Source organism: Ambystoma mexicanum, chromosome 1q (assembly GCF_040938575.1).
Source record: "Ambystoma mexicanum isolate Mex_15411 chromosome 1q, UKY_AmexF1_1, whole genome shotgun sequence".
In the NCBI taxonomy this organism is placed as follows: Eukaryota; Metazoa; Chordata; class Amphibia; order Caudata; family Ambystomatidae; genus Ambystoma; species Ambystoma mexicanum.
Window position 1 is genome coordinate 99,630,603 of NC_090922.1, and position 20,879 is coordinate 99,651,481.

The following is a 20,879-nucleotide window of genomic DNA, read 5'->3' on the forward strand; positions in this document are numbered from 1 at the left end:
GGTGATTTTACAAAAAAAGGAGATGGGGCAGATGTTGCGCTACTCCAGGAGACTCACTTGTTAGAGATAGATATGGAGAAGTGGGAACGGGGATGGGTTAGTAATGTTTATTGTTCATCCCTCACTTCCATTTCTAGAGGTGTGTGCATTCTGATTAGGAGAAATCTGCCAATTACAGAAATGAACTGTGAGAAGGAGAAGGAGGGCAGAATTGTTTGTGTAACTGCGAAAATTCAAGATGTTTACTACTGTTTTTGCAATATCTATGCCCCTAATGGGGGTGACAGAAGCTTTTTCATTTCCCTAGCGCAGTATTTACAGAATGTGAGTGTAAGTAATGTTATTGTGGGGGGAGATTTCAATGTTACTCTTGATCCAGGGATGGATAAAAGTGGGGAAACTGTGGACACTGCAGATAATTTGAAGAGAATAGCCTTGAAGAAATGTATAGATGAATGGAACCTCTCAGATGTGTGGAGATTACAGAATTCTTCTGTCAAAAAAAATACCTTTTTCTCTGCCAGACATAAAGTATATTCATGAATTGACCTCCTTCTGAATTCTGGCATGTGCACGCAATGTTTCAAAGAGGGTGACATTAAAGCTATTCTGGTTTCAGATCAAGCACCGATCTCACTAGAAATTAAATTAACTTTTCCTTTACCAAAGTCAAATACATGGAGGATGAATGTTACACTTCTTGATGACAATGATATTGTGGATAAAATAGTGCAAGAGGCAAAGTTTTTTGTGACTGAAAATTGGACTGGAGAAGTGAAAGTAGAATATGTGTGGGAAGCCTTTAAGTCCTACATGAGAGGAATGTTGATTGGCCTATCGAGCAAAAAGAAAAAGGAGAGAGATACTGAGATGAAGAAACAGAATGAGGAAATTGAGCTGCTTGAAAAAGAAAATATGCAAAAATTCTCTGTGAGTTCTTTGAATCCATACAACAGAAGAAAGAAAAATTAGAAGACCTACTTACCGCAAAGGCTGAGAGACTCATGTTTAGGACATGATGCAAGTACTATGAAAAGAGAGAAAAATGTGATCGACTTCTTGCTCATCGTTTAAGAATTATGGATAATGAAAATACAATTAATGCTATTGAAAAGCAAGATGGGATGGTGACTTTTGAGCCAACGGAAATTAATTATTAATTTAAGGAGTATTACAGTGGTCTATATTCATCCGAAGTTCACTTGTCACAAGAGGAAGTGAGGCAATTCGTCAATAGTTGTCATTTGCGTAATATAGACTCAAAATACAAAGACACCTTTGAGAAAGAGCTGAGCGTGGATGAACTCAGAACTGCTGCTTGTGCTTTGAATTCAGGGAAATGGCCGGGCCCGGATGGGTTACCAGCGGAATTGTATAAAATATTCCCTGAAGAGGTTTTTGCTCTTATGTTGGCAATGTTGCGCTCTTCTCTGATTGATGGATGTCTCCCAGTGTCTACAAGGCATGCATCTATATCTGTTTTCTAGAAAGAGGGGAAATCGCCAGTCAAAATGAGTAGTTATCAGCCAATTAGCTTGCTGAACATTGACAATAACATTTTTGCGAAAGCATTGGCCTTGAGAATAGAGACTTCTCTGCCGGATATTATAGACCAGAGCCAGACAGGTTTTGTGAAGGGTAGACATGCATCGGATAATATGAGGAGACTTTTGTTGACTCTATTTGAAAGCAGAGAACGTCTGAATGATGTGGTGGTGTTGTCACTGGATGCAGAAAAGGCATTCAACCGGTTTGAGTGGAAGTACCTACTGACAGCATTGAAAGGGTTTGGGTTTGGAAAAAATATGATAGAATGGATAAGATTATTATATTCATTACCTACGGCAAGTGTAAACACAAATGGTATAGTCTCGAGCACATTTTAACTTAAAAGAGGGACAAAGCAAGGTTGCCCATTGTCGTCCATTTTGTTTGTCATTGCTATGGACCTCCTTGCTGTGAAAATAAGAGAAGATGAAACAATTGAAGGTATTCACTTTGGTGAAGCTTGTCAGAAGGTCTGGCTATATGCAGTTGATATGCTGCTAGTTATTCAAAATGTTGAGAAATCCATTCCTGTGTTAATTGAACAAATTGACATGTTTCATAGAATATCTGGATACAAGATTAATTGGTCAAAAATCCCAAAGCACTACCAGCGTCCAGATCATGCTCACTTTTGACAATGAGGAACTTTGCTTTCAATTGGTGTCCGGACAAGATGCAGTATCTTGGAATTTGGTTGACTAATGAAGTGTCTAAAAGGATGGATGTTAACCTGACTCATGTGCTACAGAACTTGGAATCGGATTTGAGAAGATGGGATGAGCTACGCTTAAGTCTATGGGGGAGAGTGCATGCAATTAAAATGACGACAGCACCACATTTTAACTATGTATTCAGTATGATCCCTTTACAAATTAAGAAGTGCTTTCTGAAGAAAATTGAGAATTTGATCCAATCCTTTTTATGGGAGAGTAAACAGCCGCTTCTAAAACTTTGGAAGCTACAATTATCCTAGGATTGTGGTGTTCTTGGGGTTCCACACTTTGAAAACTATCATTTGGCGTTTGGAGCTAGGCATTTGGTTCCTTTCCTAGACAATTCATCTGATGTTTGGACATTGGCAGACACCAGTCGATCTTCTCCACTTTCACCCAGGTCAATTTTGTCTACGGTGGATGGGACTGGATGTAAATCATTTCCACCAACAGAATTTTTAAGGTCATGTTGGAAAGATCTTTGGAGGAAGAGTGGAAAGGTGGTATCTGACAATAGCTTTATCTCAATCTGGTTAAACCCAGATATAAAGTTGAGTGGAAAGCCACTTTTTTGGCCGAACTGGTTGCTGGGTGGAGTGCAGTGGCTGGAGGATCTTGTTGAAGATGGAAAATGGATCAGTTTTAAATGGCTAACACAAATTAAAGGCCTTAAAGATTGCACTATGGGAGAGTATAGGAAGTTGAAGAAAAGTTTGCAGAACAAATTCGCAGATGGAGGCAAAGGTTGGCAGATCTGGCTATGTGAATATAAATCTGAAGGTGGTATGGTGTCTAAAGTGTACAAAAATCTGGAACAATACCGAGAACCAAATAAGGACTTGTTATCAAAATGGTCGAAAATAATTGGATCAGAGATGTCTGAGGGCAGATGGAGAAATTAGTGCAAGACTGTGGCTCTGACATCATTAAATCTGGGAGAGCGAAGCAGACAAATTAAAATTCTAAACAGAGTTTTTTGGACACCACAAAGACTTCATGCAAGGGGTCTGGTTGATTCGGATGCATGTTGGAGGTGTAAACATGATGTTGGATCTTTTGAACATATGATTTGGGACTGTTATGAACTAAGGTTTTTCTGGAGGAAGGTCACCATGAAGATGAATGACATCCTAATGTTGCAAGATTTCAACTATAATACTGTTATTTTGGGTGAGGATGACATGGTGGAAGAACTTACTTACCCACAGAAGTGTTGGTTTTTCAGAGCAGCAAATTCTGCAAAGAAAGTCATCTTGAGGAAATGGAAAAGTGTAGAAAGCCCAACATTTTCAGAATGGATGGATGATTTGAAGCAAGTGATTTGAGAAGATAATCCTTTACAGAGATAAAAAGTTTAATTTGTTTGATCAAATATGGGGTAGATATTTAGAATTGTAATATTGATATCTCTTTGTTGTTTCCTGATATGGGATGAAATTGTAAATTTTCCTTTTGGAGGTAGGACGGAGGGTTTTGAGATACTGAATGTGATGAATTTGATTGCTAATGTTTTTATTTTTGTAATGTACTTAAAATTAATAAACATGTAAATAAAAAAATAAAAAAAATAAAAATTTCAGCTTACCAGCAGCCGTGCAAAGTTCTCTTACAAACCCACTTAAAGAGCTGCTTCAACGCCCACGTGCAAGGAACAGACTGCGCATCCATCACACAGAGAACAGGTACAGTATTTGTGCACATCTTCATATTTGCACACAATTGGTATAGCACAAAGAGTAGCAGTGCAAGTGTTTCTCGAACACATAGGACGGCCAGGGTGTGAAGTAGTAGCGCAAACATCTCTCTCTCTCTCTCTCTCTCTCTCTCTCTCTCTCTCTCGCTCTCTCTCTCTCTCCCTCTCTCTCTCTCTCTCACACACACACATACACACAATAAAAACAGCAGAAGCTGTGCAACCTTACCTTCAACACTTAACTTGTGGAGCACAGACTTAGAAGTACAGGCGTCCCTCAAACACGTAAGTAGAAAAGTAGAACTTGTTCCACAACATGGCAAGCTTCTGTCAAACACAGGAAACCAGCAGTTACACACATCAAGCACACACTCTTAGTTCATGCTAGGAAGTAGCAATGCAAGCGCCTCTCACAGACAGATCATGTGCAGGGTGTGTGGTATCAGTGCTAGACTCGCAGCATACACAAAACAGGAACAGAAGGGACCACACAAGTGCACGCATCCCTCACAAACACAGAGCTTATACAGCATAGACAGAAACAGCGCAAGCACCCCTCGCCCATAGGGCACGCAATGAACAGACAGGCATTCCCATGTCACCACATGCACAAGAGATACACAAAGCGCAGCACCGGAGACTGTTGTTATCATGGACACAATTTGTAGAGCATGGGAAGCCTCAGTGCAAACTATCCTTCCACAGCTTCCACACACCACACACAAAACAAATACGTAGGGAGCAACTGTGCAACTCCCCTCAAACACGCACAGCAGGTGCAATGCATGGAACAGCAGCAGAAACCTTCCCCACAGAGAACAGGCAGAGGCATGGGCATGCACTGCTAAAAGCTCATGGTATTTCCAGTTACCGCCTGTTTTTAACATCGGTCAAATTAGAAGATAAAGGGTATTTACCACATTGAATATTCCTAAGAATACAGCACTCTTTAATTATGAGGTTAAATACCTAATTTAAAAAGTCCTCAAATGATTACCTCCACAAAGAGGTGGAGGTATCATTTGTAAAACCCTCAATGTTTTTAAACTATTGTTTTTCTTATATCCTAGCTGGTCACTGAGAACAGAACCTGAGCAAGTTCGAGTAAGTTTGAGGCAGCTCTCAGCCTGCCACCAGCATACTAGGAAAGGCAAAATGAGTGCATGTGGTCCTGATGTTTCAAGCTGCCCCTTCCCTGAACTAAACGTTCTTGCCTCCTGTAACTCATAGCATGTATTTTACAGTAATGCCGGCGTTCTCCAGGATGCTCTCTTTGAGCAATACCCATTTCCCAGATCCTTGTTGCACATCGGGTACAATGTATCTATTTGAGAGAGAGAGAGAGAGAGAGAGAGAGAGAGAGAGAGAGAGAGAGAGAGAGAGAAAGAGAGAGAGATGGGGGGACGGCTAGAGAGAGAAAGTGAAGTGGCACCTGTCCGCATGAGGGCAGAGGTAGGATTGCAGGGAAGACAACAGGTTCTTCTACCTTATAAGGCCTTATTCCCCTATGGTCCCAAACTAACCGACTCCCTCTTAAGATCTCCTACACCTTCCAATACACACACAAATGCCCTGTACTCTAGCACCTTAAAGTGTCCTTGTGCTAAATGGAATTACCAATAAAATGTCTCAGACTAAATAACCGGACAAACTCAAAGAAGATGGTAAAATACTGTTTTTAACTCAATGAAGGAAAGCAGGGTTAATCGTCATTCATCCAATCAATGTATGCAGGATCACAATGTTTTCTTCATTATACTTTGCATTTATAATGCTAGATGTGTCATCTATGAAGTCATCCTACGTGGCATATTACAAAAATCTATCGAGGGGTGGTCTTGGATTAGAGGAACATGTCTACATATGGAATTCATGAGTTTTAGTCTCTCATTGTCAGTAGGAGGACACATCCTGAGCTACTTCTAAATACATAGTATACTGACTACTTGCAGAGAATATGGCAGCGGAATAGTAATTTGCAACATTGCATGTAAAAGTGCATGGCAGACTTTTCTGATTGGTTAGCAACCCAAATCCAACCTTGGACATTCGGCTTGCTAGTATATTAAAATGAAACCCAGGTGCTTTGAGATACGTCAGTTCTCTCCTTGTTTTCCCAATTTGTCTACCCTCTCTCATCAGTAGGCCACATGCCAGTGTCCTCTATTTGAAGATTGACCTTGCCAGTCTGCACTCTCCTGGAACATTCAAGGGAGTGTAGGCACACCATTATCTTAGTTTCAAGCCTAATGAATAGCCCTTGTTTGCGAGCTCTTTGTCACATGTTAAGAGACCACGAGTATGTCAATTTTAACAGTGTATTTAACACCTTTTGAATCAATTATACCTGGTGCAGTTCCTCCTCTTGGCCTTTAGAGACTTGCTCACTCTATCCCATATAAACTTCATACGCTTTTAATTGTCCAATACTTGGCATCTGTAAATGTTCTTGTTCCTCCTAATCTTGAGAAATATGTCCTACGCACATGATCTGCTCATTGGACTCCCTTCGTACTTTGCCTTCATCTTTCGAAATAGCATCCTTGGTCCCAGGCTAATGTATTCCTTTATTTTGCAAGAGAAAAACAGCCTCTTCATCGTCTTTTCACTTCATGATCCTGGGCTCGTATTTTGCGGTAGCTGGGTTGATTGACATAAGCCGTCGTCCATCTTCTTCTAATGGTCGCCCTAAACATTGAATATATACCTCTATAAGCAAGCTTCTATATGTTCTTTCTACTTTGCGTTACAGCGTATTTACGTTATTGACCAGTGAGTCACTTCATTCTTCTTTGTGTTCATGATTACTGTATCAAAGGGTACATGTTTCTCTTAGAGCTCCAGTTACAACGTCATTCTTAAGTATTTTCATATCGTTTCAGCATAGGTTTTTATATCTTCTTTATGACATTATTTTGCTGTCATCAGACTTTGTTTTAACGTACATCCATTCTGTTGATGGCTGCATTTTGACAGCTCGGCAAGGGGCATCCTTCTTGGTAGAATTCCTCCACTATGTCAGCTTGTGGGTACACTCTATTGGTTGCCTGAGTGCATATCGTCTCTCATTTACACGACGTGGTACAGGAATAATGCAGTTCCCAATTGTGGCTCTTCGTCTGTCATTCCAATGGGATGGTACAAAGGGGGAGGAGACCAGGGAGAAGGTGTCCACCTGCTCCGCTACAGCCCCACAAATGTCATCACAGGCCCTGCCATTTTCACATCACTATTAATCAAGCCAAGACTAAGCTCTACTCTTTAACTCTATCACACTCCACCCACATCAGTGCCTACACAGACCCAAAGCATTCTAACATATCTTGGACTCTCCCCTTTCGATAACATATGACCAACTATTTCTGCCAAACCCATAGAAGAAAAACAGCACTCAGGTATCGCAAACTTCTGACCTTCCCCCATCAACACCACATATTTCGCATCCGCCTCTCTTGCTATCCCGCTAATAACTCCCACTTTTCTTACAGAGTTACGTACAGCGAGACCAACAAACATGACAGAAGGGTGCTAGGCCAGACCACTATACTTCATATTACATTATGTGAAAGTGAGTGAAAGTAAATACCTCTACATACTGGGAAAAAGATGTTGTGGCAACCCCTTTAGGGTTTGAAAAGGTGAGCAACTGAGATGCTTCTGACCCCCTTTCCAATGGAAAGCAGAGAAGGGTAAAAAAGTATCATTTCTGCATTAAAAACAAATGTGTACAGTAACCCAAGGGTATTCTTATCTACGCTGTCTGTTTTCAACATAAAGAAGAGGGTGGCAATGGATTGCAACACCATTAAGAAAATAATAGACAGATGTTTCAGAAATACCACATGCAGTATTTTGGGAAATCCACATTCCATAGCACCAACCCAAAATAATTATTGTGAGCAGATGGAGACCCTGCACTACTGCAGGCATTGATGGTAATTACTTAATAGTAGGTAAACATTTGACGAACCTATGAGGGCCTTCTTCTCCATCTTTGATCTGAGTCTAATGCTGTGCATGCTACAGCCATCTTAAAAAAAACATTATAATTGTGTGGGCAGAGCAGGGGGCAGCGTACACATGCAAGAAATACATTATAGGTGCTTTTTGGCTGAATTCTCGTCCCATTTATTACACATCAAACATTTTAAATGCGGCCTGAAGTTCTGTTAGACTAAAAACTTCTCAAAAGGAAGAAAACATTACATTCAGCAAACAGATGGTAGCACAAAACAGTGCACGTCCCCAGTACATGAATCCCCTTCATGACAGGTGGCCCACTCTGCCCCACGATGGTGCATGATGGCGAGGCGCTGCCTCTGCCTCCCCGCCATGACCTTTTGGGAGTGGTACCAGTATGCCCCATTCCATGGACCTATACTGAATGCCTCTGGATCCCGTCCCCAACCACAGCCAACCTGACACCTGCCAGCCCAACACTTCCCAGCGAGAGGCAGCCAGCCTACACCACTAGCCGACCCGGGCACCAGAGCCCCCTGAAGGGGCAAATTGCCATCCTATTGGACAACCACCACCTGCCACAGGGACCTGAACCCAACGGCGAGGGACATCCCCCCAATCCCAAGTGGTACTGCTAAAAGACATAACATTCCATAACAACATTTCTGTTCCCTGCTCCAACAGGTGTACCCCGTCATAATGGAAATTGCCTGAGCCTCTCAACATCCCATTGGTTACAATCCTGAAGCGTCTGTGGCAGGATGCGAACCGGGACAGTCCATTCTTCATTTTACGGGCAGACATTTCCAAAGGACGTGCCAGCACACCCAGGCCCCATGCTGTCTGTGGGATGATCTGGGACCAGGAGATGATCGCCCGAGGGTAAAACCTGCCCATCCATGAAAAAATAGACATCAGTCCTTCTCTCAGCCCTCTTCAACCAAGAAGGACCAGATCGTTACAACCTATGTGCAGTTTGACCAAATTGGCACATCAGAATCCATCACAGACCTTGCTTCTCCTGGACCAATTGCTCCATCCTCCTGATGAATGAATGACTGATAATGCAAACCACATGCTTTGGGACATTCTCTTAAGTAGTGAGAATACAGGAGAAGTGAGATATGAAGCATGGCACAAAGTAGGCACCAACAAACAACAAAAAAACTCTGCCGCAGACTTCCCCGGAAGTCCCCCACCCTGTCCATGGACTGTTAACATAAAAGAAGAGGCCGAATGTAGACTTTGAATGCATTTGATTTCCATCTCTTTAAGTTCATAATTTTCCCTGGTTCCGAGCCATCACTAGCTGCCATGGTGGCCGCCCCTATCCTGAAGAAATGTGGAGCAGAACCCAACCCCCCAAGTCCTACACCTAATAAAGCCTTTTAGAAAACCCTCCAGAATTGCAAGTGAGACAAACTAACCCATCCTGAGGCACAAACAATGGTCCCGCGCAGTCTCCCGGTGCTTCCAAAAATTCCGAAATGGGCCCGTATGGGAAAAACCAACCCATCTTTGTATGCACCCAAAGAAACCTTAGCCCCTTTACATTCCTAATCATTCTTAGACCACTTGACCCACAGGTGTACGATCCTATTGCCACAAAATTCCAAATCACTGCATGACAGCCACCCACATCTGTTGTAAATCGATGCCACTGCCAACATGAAAGGCCCAATAAAAGGCAGTAATGAACACGGCCCGGAAGAGCAAATATGTGCATCCGTTGCGGCACATCCTCTCTAATGCCCACACTAAATCCCATAATTTACTCAGATCCAAAGGCCTCCTGCTATCCTTCTATGACCCCTGTAACCTGCCCCATCCTGTCAAAGCCTTTGAAGTGCAGGGGCATGGAAAAGCCCCAATATAACAGCAAGAGGTCTGGTTCAGGGGAAATCCCCATGCCCAATAAACAGAAAAGTCCACAAATGTGACAAAACCAACTGTTTATTAAGAGATCTCGTAAACAGGGGCAGATGTGGACATCACATGATTCCTAATGCTCTCTCACTAGTTACATGCTTGTCAACATCTTTTAACAGGTTGTGATGTCAGAAATGACACATTATACCATAAAAACCTAAGACAGGCTGAAGTTGGTTAGTGGGGCAAACTACATACAATATCTATCTGTGTTAGTGCTCTGATTGGATATGCATACTCTGGTGGCTCCAAGTAAAGGCATGTCAGGTTAGTGCATTATAATTGGTTAGTGCAACAAAGTGTAAACTGGCGCGGAGGGTGAGTAGGGATTGGTCAGTGAGGGTCTTCTAAGCCTTGGTACCTTGGACGGTTACCAGCCCATGAACAGCAATTCAAGGTGGACAGAACAGACACAAAGGCACTGTCGGTACCAATAAGGTTACCATCTCCGATCCTCTAGGCCTTGAGCTTAGTGCATTTAACTTTCACCCTTATATTATTTTGTATTGTCCGTCCTCAGCTGTATGGGAATGAAGGTTTCTGTCTGGCTCGAAAGAATAGGCTTTGGCTTTCAGTCTCAGGTCACGCGTGTAGAGACCACTGGCTTGATTTAGTATTCGTGTATGCAGGTGTCTAATCTAAGAAGACTGTTTCTAACATCTGCCTTTGCCTGTACCCTTGAGCGCCAATGTGAAAAGCACCCTCTCTTCATAGCCTTGGCTGGAACACGTACATCGCCGTCATGAAGAGTCTGGTCTGACCTTTCGTGCTAAATCAGTTAGTCAAGCCTCTCCCTGCAATCTCAAGCTCTCTCTGTGTTTTCCATTCACTTCAAAGTGGCTTCATCTTCCATTTTGATTCTTTTGGCTACTTATGTTAACTGCATTCAGTGTCAAGCAAGCTTCATGTCTTATTCTCATGTATCTTGCATTACAGCATAGCAAAGAGTACTTCTCCTCTATATAAGAGGGTCAAAAGCATGTTCCTCGTGTCTAAGAGTAATTTAACCTAAGTGTTTTTGTAGCTTCGTGCAGGGATGCAAGTGTGCCTCATGTCTAACGCATCTACGTCTTGGTCTTAGTCGTGACATCATCGGCTTTCTGCACAGTCACAGTCAGTGTCATTGCTCCATTGTCTGTAAGCTTATCTCCTATACAATGTCATCAGGATACGGTTTGAATTGTTGTCTGAGTGAATAGCGTTTCTCACATTTGTGATACGGTGGTGCTAGAGATGAGGGGGCCAGGAACAATGTAAACCTGTCATTTCTGTAATGACGGGAAGAGGGCTGGACCAGAGCAATGAGGACCATGTTTATTTGTCCCTCTTCAATCTCACCTCTGGTCAAGACATTGACCACTGTTCCACAAAGGGCCACCCTATTGAGGTATTGCTATGGAGTCCAAACCTTCATCACCCCCCTCAGGCTGCCACGGTACTTCACATGTTCGTCTACACTCCAAGTCATGTTGCAGCACTCTCCATCTGTTTTGCACCATACCCATTGTCCCACGCAGTTGCAGGTTTCTGGGGGATAACAGAACCTTATGCCTGGAGGAAAAAAGGGATTCCTGCTTCAGGTGTGACTGCAGCACTTCAACAGTTTGTGTTTGTCTATTTTCATCTCTATATATAACAGTATTTTCATCCCTATTGTCTTTTCGGAAGTCTTGTTGCACTGTGCTTTAGCTACTCTGATGACACAGAATGCGAATAGTACTAATAGTAGGGCTGCTATTAGCACCTTTAGTCCGTTGGCCATCCATGACGGAATCCATGAAAATGTATACGCCAGCCAATCGTCATCTTCCCCTGCTGAGTTCATGATTTCGTCCATCTTGGCATGCAGGTGTTACAGCTGCATTATGGCCTCTGTAAGGGTCTCCTTATCTTCATCGTCAGCAGGTCTGAATGCACAGTAGGACTGCCTGATCGTTGTGCAAATGCCGTCCTCCATAGCTGTGAGAAGATCCAGGATGTATCTGTTCTGAAGGGTCATGAGTCTGACGGCTCTGAGTTCTTCCTTTATAGCGGTGAACCCTTTCAACGTTGAGTTGATTGTCTGCAACAGCTCCAATCTGGTAATCTGGATACATTTGGCATTTGATTTGATTTTGATTCATTTCTTACGCGCACCAAGCAAGCAATTGCATTCGGGCACAGATGTTAACTATATGTTATATATTTAGCTGTGGGATGTAGGTTCACCATAAATACTTAAGTTCATTTGAATAGGAATGTTTTTAATTATTTTCTAAAGGTTGCCAGTGTAGTGCATGAGCAAATGCCCAAAGGCAGCTTATTCCACAACTTGGAGCCGAACACAGAGAACCTCCTGTCTCCTTTAGAGGTGTATTTTGCCCGGGGGACACATAGAAGGAGTTTATTTCCTGAACGGAGGTTTCTGGTAGGGTAATATTGGTGGATTCTCGTGTTCAGGTATCTGGGTGCGAGTTTATGGTAGCATTTATAAACTAAACACGCCACCTTGAATTTAATACGGTCCTCCACCATCAGCCAGTGGAATGCTTTCCGAGATGCAGAAACGTGATCTCTTTTGGCGAGGTGGGCAGTTAACCTTACTGCCACAAAAGGCATTCTGGGCCTTTTGTAGTCTTGACATTTGTTTCATAGGAATCCCTGTCATAAGACTATTACAATAATCAAGATGGGCATTTACCAAGGCTCCCACCACCACTGGCTGATCTTGGAAGTTAAAAAAGGAAGTACATTCCTAAGCAGGCACAGGGCGTAGTAGACTGCTTTTATTTTTGCCCCAACTTGTGCTTCACTGGCCAAATTTTCTTGCCAGATGCAACCAATATTTTTTACTTTCCTAGAGAACGGGATGTTTTCGCCTAAGATCTGTGGAGTTATGTGGGTTCCTTGCTCTCTATTTTTGTTCTCTGATCTAAACAGGATTACCTCCGTTTTGGCTGCATTAAGCTGTAACTGGTCATTCACATTGGCCTGGACCCTTGGAACAACTGAAGCAAAGAACATTTCATTCCTGCTGAACTGTCTATGCTCTTGTGGTATTGCATCAAGGGCTTTGTCTATCTTGGTCAAAAAATAATTTCCTCTCGTCACTCTGATCAGCTCCACAGATCTTTTCTTCCTCTGGTGTGCATCCATCTTGGGGAATCCATCCACTTGTATGTCTTTGTGACATACTATCAATGCTGGTGTATTCAGCTGCACTAGAGAGCATATACCTCCCCAGTTTGGTGGTAGTTGCGTGTAGGCCTTGGAACCACAGGCCCAGTAGTGTCCATTAGTACTGCTGTGCTGACCTTCGTACCAGGTATCTTTGATGTTCGTTTGCATCCTCTGTTCACTACAACTTTTTTTGGACCATCATTCTGGAAACACAGGGAAGCATTCTCGAGTGGTATTATTGGCAAAGTTCCTGCTTTGTTTTTCCAACCCATGTGAGTAGCTTAGCAGTCACTGCCCATTCCTTGAGGCATTCATCAGTTTCCTTCTGTGTCACTGTACCACTTCCACTGGAACTGTCAGGCGTGCGTGTGCATTCCACCCCATCAACCCTTCTACCCATTTACTTCCTGTAAATACTTATCCATACACCAACAGTTGAGGTGTTCCCACCATCCTGGCATTCCCCCCTTTTCCTTTTTTCCTGTTTTTGGGCATTGCAACGCTTTCTACATTACTATTCTAGCTTCTCCTCGGTTTGGGCTATCTGGTATGTATTGTATCATTTTATCTGAGCTCCAATAGTGTTCTGTCATTGCGTGAGTTTTATATAGCTGTCTTCATAGGGAAATGTCTTCTGTGACATTCACCTTAGTGTGGACCATTTATCTTGCTTGAAACTGGCCCCTTGTGGTGCAGAGCGCTAAGTACAGCTACAAATGTCCTTGAGCGCTCATGGCGTAGGGGATAAGAGAGCACACATAACAGCTCTCACTTGTGGTTTCTCTCCCCACCTTGGTCATGTGCTGGTACTACATGTTATTGATGACGTGGGCTGAATTCGCCATATAATCATTCACATGTTGAAACTGGTGTTAGCGCTTCGTTTAAGCCTCTTTACTTCTTGGGCCATGCTGGTGACCAGCTCTGTTACATCAGTGGTTGCTAAGGGAACAGGTGGGATCATCATTGTTATAAACGGTCAACCTCTCCTGTAGAAAACCTTTACTAATATGTACTAAATTGTACTAATATGACAGCAAAAAGTCTCTAAAAAATGATCTTAACTTTATGGTTACTAAGCAAGGCAACAATAGGCACTTCCCTCTTTTTCAGTATCGGGTAGCTGTTCGCAACGTAGATAAAGAAACCATAAACAGAGAGTTTTCTGGCATCATTGGGTCTGTGTCTCTGTAAATTCAAAAAGTGTTTTTCAGTTGTATTGTGCAGGTACAAAAATACTCGTAGAAAGCCAGTTCATACAGATCCGTTAGTTGTCTAGGGTAAGAAAAGACAGCGTGCCTAGGCTATTTTCTTTATGCTCCTGTCTAGCTCTAGTTCCGGAATGTGTCTGAATTTGTCGATTCTCTTCTTTTTGTGCGGCACCATTTGCGTCTTGGGAAAGAGGGGTCTCATCTTGGCAGGGCTTGACATCTCCCAGGTCATTCCAAGCTTTCTTCCCTACGAATTTTACAGCTTTATCAGTGGCTTGCTCTACAGTAAACGGGCCATCGAAACAGGGCTTATGCCAATTTATGTGAATGTTCAGCAGTAAGAATAGATCCCCAGGGTAAAGGAGTGGAGCTTTCAGTAGTTCTCGTGGGTTCGCTGATGTGTCATCTTCATCATTCCTCTTTGACCTCCCTTGCTGTGCCTTTAGCTGATGAGAGATAAAAGAAGCACTAGCCATCCTGGAAGCAAGATACTCATATATTTAATTGCACAAAACAGTGGAAGCATTCTGGGCATCCATCAGCCTCTAGTGGGAGGAGCAAATGGGAGGCACATGCAACGTCCTGTTACCACCTCATGAGGAGTTAAATGGGGGTCGGAAGCAGGATGATTGTGTAATGCGAACAGGGCTAATGGTAGGCAATGAAGCCATCCCTTTTTCAGAGTCATTTTCACTTTTGCAATTTTTTCTTTGAGCATGCCATTGAGGCGTTTGCAGATCCTGTTTGCCTGCAGGTGATACACACAGGAAAATGTATGCTTTATTTCCAGTAGGATCGTAATATACTCCAACACATTGTTTACGAAGTGCAGTCCATGGTTGGACCAGAGGACTTTGCACACCCCCCATCGCGGGAGCACCTTTCTAATGGGGAATCTCGCTGCACAAGCTACATCGGGGTGGGTGAATGCATCAGCTTCAATTTATCGAGAAAATGGGCATTTGACCACTAGCATATATCTGTAGCCGTTGTAATTGTGGACCATGTCCATGTAATCTATATGTAGATGTTGAAAAGGCCTTTAGGCCAGGGTATTGCTCCTCTCACTACTTGCAATGTGTGCCCTGCTGTGAAACATTAGCAAATAATGCAATTATACATGAATGCAGCAACATGCTCTGCCAAGATGGGACAGAACTAGTCTTCCGTTATGTGTGAGCAAGACTCTCTTTACTTGTGTTGGTCGGATAATGGAGCTGTGTTAAGGCTGTCAGGAGTAATACGAAGGGCATGATCGGCTTTCTGGTGCTCTCTTGTCACCACATCGCATCCATGGGGGATACTGAATACCACCTCCTTATACAAAATTCATTTTCTTCTGCTGGCACTCATCCCTGTAATTCTACTATTTGGGTAATGGGCAGTGAATTAAACTCTTCTTGCATTTCCTTGGTACCCGCTCATGTGCGTCTATTGGGAGGAGTATCAAACTCATTTATCTCTGGGAAATATGCTGCCTTTTTCTTCTGTATTGGCAGCTTCGTTGCCACAAGAAACCATGTCCTCCCCCCTCATGCGGCCTTGGCACTTCATCACCGTAACGGTCAACGGGAGTTGTAGTGCATTTATGAGTTTGTCCAATAGGGGCGCGTGCTGCACTGGCATGCCGTCAGCATGTCGAAAGCCCCTCCTTTTCCATTGTGACAGTCCAGCTTGCACTGTTGATGTCACATATGCAGAGTCATAGTACAATGTTATCTTCTTGTCCTCATGCGTTTCTAGCACTATTATGAGTGCTACCAATTCTACTGCGTGTGCTTAGAAATGTGCGGCTAACCTCTCAATTGCCGTTAAGTGAAATGTCCTGTTCTGTCTCAATTTGATCACTGCTGTCCCAGTATGTCGTTCCCCCCGATGGCTGGTCAATTATTGAAGACCCGTCAATAAAGAGCGCCTCCCCTCCTACAATGGCATTTTCTCTGACCATTCGGATGTCGTCATAGAATTCTGTGAAATTAGTGCAGTCGTGTATGTAGTCTCCCTCTTCCACTGGCTGTTATGTATGAGCTGTGTTTACAACCATGCATCTCACTACTTTTATTTCTGGGTTTGTGATTATCACCTCATAGCCAGATGCTATCTGTGTGGTCAATGTGCTCTTAGGTTTCTCGAGAATGGGAAAAGGGGCATGCTCCATGTAGAGCTTTGTACTACATCCCGTGGTGATACTTGCCGACCTCTCGATTGCAAAGGCAGCTGCATCCAAAGCTTGTTCACAAGGATAATGGCCTCTCATTACCAGATCTAGAAGCCCACTGTAGTAGGCTATTGGTTTGTGTTGCAAAGTAGTTTTCTGTGTGGGTACCACTGTCATCACTATTCCATTCAAGTGCAAGAATAAGTAAAATTCGGCACTGTAATCAGGGATTCCCAAAACTGCTTGTTATGTATATTGTACTTTTCAATAAATCAAATACTCCTGTCATTTCCCCTATCCAGATTAGCTTGCTCTCCCCCCTCTGAGCCCCCTTAAGTCTGTTTCAAAAGGTCTAGTGTATGTGCTGTAGTCAAACACCTAGGCCCTGCAATAATTGCAAAGACCTAAGAATTGCTGGATCTCCCTCACAGTCTTTGGATGTGGTGTTTTTATAATTGCCTCTGCCCTTTGAGGTGTTACCTTCCTGCCGGCTTGTGAGATTAACTGTCCAATGTATAGAACCTCTTCCTGGCAGAATTGTAATTTTGCTTTGGCCACCTTGTATCCCTTTTCTGCCAATACTATCATCAACTGTTTTGAGTCTTTTCAACACTGCTCCTGCTGCACAACAGAATATTTTCCATGTATTAGATCAATGTGCTGTCTAGATATACATTCCCCAAGTCCATTTGGAGGACCCTATTGAATAACGAGGTAAGGTCTTGTGATCCTTCATGAAGGGGAATCATGAAGAACACATTCTAAAAGTCTATCACCATGAAATGCATGGCTTCTGGTAGGATCCTACATAATATTGTCTCTGGATTAGGAATTAAGGGAAACTCTGCTTCAACAATGTTGCTCAGAGAGCTCAAATCCTGTATAAAACACCGCGATACTCCTGTCGCCTTCTTTCAGACTCTGATGGTACCAAGATTCCCTGTTGCACTAGTGCAGAATTTCTCTCGAAGATGCCTTTGTCTGCCTCATTAGATAGGGGGATTGTTTTGCCCTCGGTAGAAATGCCCCTGGCCTCAGTTTGCTTTTGCCTGTTCCTATCCCTTTCAACAAGCCAACATCATATGGGCTGTTGATCCATATTATGCTTGGCACCTGTGCTAGATCGTCCTCAAGAAATAATGGTGTCTTTTTCATCAGGGCCATCCTCTGTGGGACTTCCATATACGTGATTCTAATACAGTAAATAATGCTCATGTAAAACACTGTCTCAATATCTGAATAATCGTCCCTGACCAGTTCTTCTTCTGTCAAGTCAGTCAGTCCGCACCCTTCTCCTGCTGCAATCACTGTTCTCCAAGCTTTCCCTGTATCATCAGCCCCGTGAATTGCTACTATCTCTTCCCATACTACAAATGTCTCCAATTCTAATGGGAATACATATCTTTCCTCCACCTCAAGGGCACATTTCTGGCCTGTACAAAACCTTGTTTGGTAACTGGAGTGGTTTACCCTGCATCCCTGGAAGCCATGCTAGCAATATATCCACCCTATACAGAAATACCTCGGCATCTAGGGGCACCCCCCTCTGTACAGTCTGGCCGCAGAATGCTGTGAATGAATTCTTGTGCATTCATATAATGAATCTCTGGAGTAGAGCCCACTATCCCCTGATCGGTGAACAAGATGGTCATGTTGAGCTTACTCATCATGTCACTTCCCATTATGTTGTCCGGTGTCTGGCGGGAATATACCAGTGGCATGGTAAAATCGAGAAAGGAGAAACTCTTGGACCTATGGTTATCCCCACTCATGGTTCCTGATTCGGGTCAGGTGTAACAGAAGGGATTGACCACATCAGGTCAGTTTGTGGACTGTCCTATTGTGGGTGTAACCTCATCCCTGTCCCCGTGAAGAGATTCCCTCCCACTACAGCTACATTCCCTAGCCTTGACACAGGAGTCTGTACTGTGGAATCGAGATGTCTTGTGGCAACAATGTTCTATTGTGCTGGTGCTTGCAGTGTTGTTGCCTGCAGTTGCTGTGTGTATACAGGTGCTTGCAGTGTCTGCATCATGGGCTGTTTTGTACTGTGCTGGTACATGTTGTGCTGGTGCCATTTGAGGCATGTAGGTCTGTATGTGATCTTGGGCACAATGGTCAGATTTCTGTGGAGTGTATGCTGGTGGTTGTGTCACCCTCCCCTCTTGTGTCTTGCCACTACGGTTGCATCCCTCACCTTCCTCTACATACTTGGGCTATGTGTCCCATCTTCCTGCATGACCAACATTGAAACAATGGTCCTGGGTGCTGGGGATGTCCCCTGCTGAACCCCCACCCTTGATGTGTATGGTGTCCTGGTCTTCTCCCCATGGGCACACCTCCTCTTCCCCGTGGCCAATGGTTAGCATCCCCTATTCCTGTTAAACTTCCCCGCTGTTTGCTGCTTATACTGCGCATTCTGTGTAACCACTCACTCTCCGCTTCTCAACATCGCCCGTTCCATTGCATATTTTGATAATTTATTCAGAACTAACTTTGCTTCTTTTTGTTTCCTTTCTTCGTGTATCTTTGTCGCATTCTCTTGCATGAACCTATAATAATGCACTATTGTCAATTGAATTTCCGACCACGGCTTTGCCTCCATCCCCACTCATTTCTTCAATTGCTTCTGTACTTGCTCTGGTAGTCCCTGACTGAGTATGCGCTAAAACAAACCCACTATTGTGTCCCACAGTTCACAAATCTCAAGACACAAGTGTTCTAAGATCTCTTGAATATATTGAATTGGGTCTTCGTCCTCACGCATTTTGCATGCCATAATAGCGCTTATGTCAGATGTGTTTGGATATTGTATTCTCAGCCCTACAGTTCTTAAACATCACCCCTTCATATGCTGTGTTTTGTGCTGTCACTCCCGGGTACCCTGCTTGCTTCCAAACATCGTCAGGTACCTCTCCAAGAATGGCAGAGAGCAAGCTCTTCATTTCACCCACTGCTAATGTTGTCCCTGCCGTGAACCTTTCTAACTCATAAATCCATTTTCCCGCCCCTGCAGTCAACAATGGCAGTTTAACTCTCAAATTGTCCATGTCCATCTGTTGCCATGGTATGTATTGTGGTCATCCTCCACCCTTTTCTTATATCGGAAATTGTGTAAGCCACACACACTCTTCTCGTGCTTCCTTATGCCCTTCGTTACTGTAAATGCTCCTGTCAGGCTAGCTCTCTTCCATCGTGGTAATGCTCTCAACCATTGCGCGAATGGGGTAACATCGTCTGCGCTATGCGATCGACCTTTTGAGCGCTTGGTGCGCCCTTCAGGTTCTAGATTTCCTCTTCCCATTTCCTCATCTTCGTCCGATAGTGTCTCCCCTTCAGGGCTCTCTGCCTCGGAAGGGGCTGTGCAAACTCCCTCTCCCATCTTCATTGTCACATTCCCTTAGTTCCTCACCTGACCCCATATTCCCTAAACTGCTGTGTTAAAGGGGTTAATTCAGCACCAGGTAGGGAGATGCACCTACCAACTACGGGAGTAGGGAAGAGGGGTTGGAGCACCTCTTAAGGGGGAAAGACACAAACGCGTGAACAAATTGTAGTAAGGCTGTGAAAATAGCCACATGGGGAAATGCAGGGGTAGGATTGCACTGTGTATGTCGTCAGCCCAAAGATCCTATGTAAATAACTAGTAAATATGGAAAAATCCCAAGTAAACACACTTGGCAGGGATGCCCCCAGGTTGGGTCTCACCCAGGAAACCTGCATCGAGCACATGATCAACACACCACGGATTAGGGAGGAAGGATACGGAGCTCAGGCTGTGTGTCACAAGCATACTAGAGCAGCTGAGAGAGCACTGAGTGATGTAATGCCGAGGCAACAAGCCAATCCCATGGGCACTCTGGGGAAGAGAGGAAGATGACCTGAGCCGGAGAACCATTCACATAGTCACAAATGCCTTTCGGCAGGTGGGTATTGGAATGGGGAAACTGCACAGAGCAGCGTGCCTGAGAAGACCAATCAGATGGGGTGTTACTATATGCCTGGGAGGTGGCCAGCCTTCAGTGTATCCAGCACAAGGTCTGTGAAGGCCGTTATCCAGCAGGTGTAGTGTGAATGTCTCCCTTCCCACCAGAAGCAGGGTTTCTCGTGTCTCTTCTGCAATGGTGCTGACCAATGAAGAATAATAAAGTACCAGCGGTCAGCACAAATGTTATTTTACTAATTACAAATTGACTGTGGGTGGTGTGAGAAGCAATGTGGCGCCACATAGGAGGGTGATGTTTTGGGATACTGTTGACTTGTTTGCTCCAATCCCGTTCCACTAGGATACGCCTAGTACTAAGTATATGACGTAGCTTAGCCAATGAGTTTCATAGGAACGTTGGACAATATGAACACTTGAGCTGAAACTGTTTCTAATGCCTTGGCCATTGTATTTGAAATATAAAATTAATGCATGCCCAGATTTCAGCTTTCATCAATCAGTACTTGTCCCGTGTTCTGTTTGATTTGTGTTCGCCCAGCTGTAAGAAACAGTGTTACTTTTT